Genomic DNA, 3,134 nt, shown 5'->3' with positions numbered 1-3,134 from the left:
CATGCTCGTCGGCAAGCTCGTCTCCAACGTCACTCGTGCTGCTTGACTTCTTGTCGGTGCCAAACAAAGACTTTTGCGCCTCTCTGTTCTGTGTTGTGCCACATCAATAAGAATTTGTCCTCAGCGAGTCAGCTCCAGCATGCAATCAAATACAATCTTTAAACTTTCTGTTTACAACCTGTAGGTGCGGAACTAATGCGTGCATGTACTGGTATGTTCAGAGGGTTTTTTTTCAAAAAACTGAGAGAGAGAGAGAGAGAGAGAGAGAGAGAGAGAGATGATCGCCTTCCTCTCTCCTACCAAGCCACTGTTTCATGACATACCAGGCAAGCTGAGAGAGAGAGAGAGAGAGAGAGAGAGAGAGAGAGGTGCTCACCTCTTCTCTCCTACCAAGCCACCGTTTCGTGACATACCAAGAGAGAGAGAGAGAGAGAGAGAGAGAGAGAGAGAGAGGAAGGGATAATGTATGTGGGATCTATGAGGGTGGAGCTTTGCCTTTCCTCAAGCTAAGCAGGGGACACAACAGAGGGAGGAAGACGAAGAGCAGAGGCAATAGCTCACCATGAGCATGGAGAGGAGCACAGGGCCAAGAATATATGTACCCATCAGCATGCCTGATCATGCCAGCCAACCCACATACGCAGTCCTAGAGTTTGTGGGCTTCTCCACCCCTGCTCCCCCTTCCCACCCCCACTTTCTTCACTCCTCTGCTCCTATCCCTTCCCCTGCCCCCGCCATGCTCTGCTTGCCCTCTGCTCCCTCTTCCTCCACCTCGCCCACCACCGCGCCTCCACCCCCCTCTTTCTTTCCCCTCTCCGTTGCCCCTCCTCCCCTACCACCATGCCCCCCCTCTCCTTCCCATGCCCCACTTCCCTAACGCCAACACATTGTACCTCCCCTCCCCTCCCCACCTCTTACCCCCCCCCCCCATCACCATTACCATCAACATCACCATGTGCACGGCCAGCCCTACCCTTCTGCCCGCCTTGAAGTTGTCAACCTCGACTCCCCCCCTTCGTCTCCCTCCTCTGCCTCCAGTGCCAGCAGAGAAAGCTCCAAAGAGAAGCACTCGCACTCGTCCGCCGCTCCCCCCATCACAACTCATGGAGTCTCTTCCATGGGGAAGGCCTCTCTGGCTAAGCCCATGGTCTGCTACAACTCATCCCCTCCCGATGCGTCGTCCACATTGGCAAATGGCTCCGGTTCGAGACCCATGTCTAACTTCAGCTCATTAGCTGAGGGTGGAGAGCTGAGCATACCAAAGTCCAAATTCAGCGCAAGTAGTGAAGGGGACATAATGAAGACACAGATTTCAGTGTCACAGACGGACAGGGAGACGATAGTGCACACACACTCCTCCAATTTTCGTGATGTGGTGAGGTAGCTGACAGGCGCATCAAGCGACGATCAAGATTTGCTACTAGTTACGCTACCGGCAAGGCTTGCGAACCGTGTGAACAACACAAATATGGGTCACAACACAAATATGGGTCAGAACCCTCATAGATCCCACATACACAGACAGGAAGGGAGCTTTTGAGGCTGTGAGAGAGAGAGAGAGAGAGAGAGAGAGAGAGGAAGGGATAATGTAAGGAGGAGGAGACAGTCTCTGAGAGAGAGAGAGCCTGGCCATGTCAGTGTCTCTATTTGAGGGGTCATAAAAAAAGGTAGCAGGGGTTTCAAGGGACAAGAAGAGGAGTTGCTGCCTGAAAGGAAGCAGGGATGGAGAACGAGTCTCTGAGTAATTTGAGAGGCGTTACACACACAAAAATGCACACACACACACACACACACACACACACACACACACACACACACACACACACACACAGAGTAGGGAGAGCAGCGAGAAACTAGAGTAGTAGCAGCTGCCCATCGCCCAACAGGGCGAGACAAAGCAAAGAACTCAGAGCCGCCGCCCACCGCCTCTGAAAGCACCTACAATTGCCAAAGAGAAGGGCACCTCAAAATCCTCCCCCCCCCTTGAAACTCTGTCAGCTTTTGGCCTTCGCTCAAATGGCATCATCTTTAGATCCCCTTTTCTTAACGATTTTCTCAAAATCGTGCACACATGCTCACACACTCGCTACACCTGCAGCAGCCTAAACCTTTAGCTGCCATCACACCTTCTTGTGTCCATAGTCCTTGCACATGTGACCATGTTCCCATCCTTTTCACTAGCACACAGACAAGAGAGACGGAGACAGCCTGTCCCACCCCAGTTACCCAACACTTGCTATATTGCTTCAACGTAGAGAAACAAACCCCTCCATACCTCCTCACGCATCTGCTTCGCCTACATCGTATAGCAAGTCACGAGAGAGAGAGAGAGAGAGAGAGAGAGAGAGAGAGAGAGAGAGAGAGAGAGGTTGGCAGCCTGCATGTCACCATATCTGATTAAAAAACGGGTATCTCCAACAGATGCTCCCTTCCGTCAATTTGTTCAAAACGACTAGCCATATTCGGTTCAACCATTCAACTGTTCAGGAAAAACCATTTTTTCAGACATACAAATTTCTAAAAATTGTTGGTACATACTGGTACTACTACTACTGGTAGGTTTCTAATTGAAATTGCTGGAATCTTCGCAGATGCCTTCTCTGTTAGAGTCATCACGAATGCCTACTGCAAGACAGACTAAAACTCTCCCTAACGAAAACTCGAACTGCGGACGTCAAGAACCTCATACTTGAGCACCATCTGCTATCCACCACAACAACGGCTTGCTGATGTCTACTGACCTAGTCCTGCAACATTAACAAATTTATCTTTCTATGCGAATCGTGATGCATGGCATGCTGAGCACCTGCGGCACCAAGCCCTCACTCCCCTTTGCACTGCTAGTGAGGAACGCTAGTATCTGTGCTTCATTTTCCCTTTTTTCATTGATCAAATGTTGATTTTGCTCTACATTTCTTTTCCAAATCGAGCGCCCTGCACACCCCCCCCCCCCCTCCCCAAAGGGCCACTAAGCCGCCCTCCGTGCACAGCGCGTTGCGGTTCTCCATGGCCATCAGCTTGTCGCCGTTGCAGTGCTCCATGGTCATGGAAATCTCGTTTTCTTTTCTCTAGGGGTATCTTTCAATTATTAGGTGATTTTCCTATTTTCTACAATGGGGTACCCCTTACTGGCA

General features: G+C 50.7%; 1 pseudogene; it reads left to right on the top strand.

The window, feature by feature from the left end:
* Window positions 1-532: 532 nt before the first annotated feature.
* Window positions 533-1,540, top strand: LOC147432714 (uncharacterized; annotated as a pseudogene).
* Window positions 1,541-3,134: the final 1,594 nt, after the last annotated feature.

Source organism: Adiantum capillus-veneris, chromosome 20 (genome assembly GCF_014529385.1).
Source record: "Adiantum capillus-veneris isolate H3 chromosome 20, ASM1452938v2, whole genome shotgun sequence".
In the NCBI taxonomy this organism is placed as follows: domain Eukaryota; kingdom Viridiplantae; phylum Streptophyta; class Polypodiopsida; order Polypodiales; family Pteridaceae; genus Adiantum; species Adiantum capillus-veneris.
The sequence above is the reverse complement of the archived record's forward strand: the minus strand, read 5'-3'. Positions and strand labels throughout refer to the sequence as shown.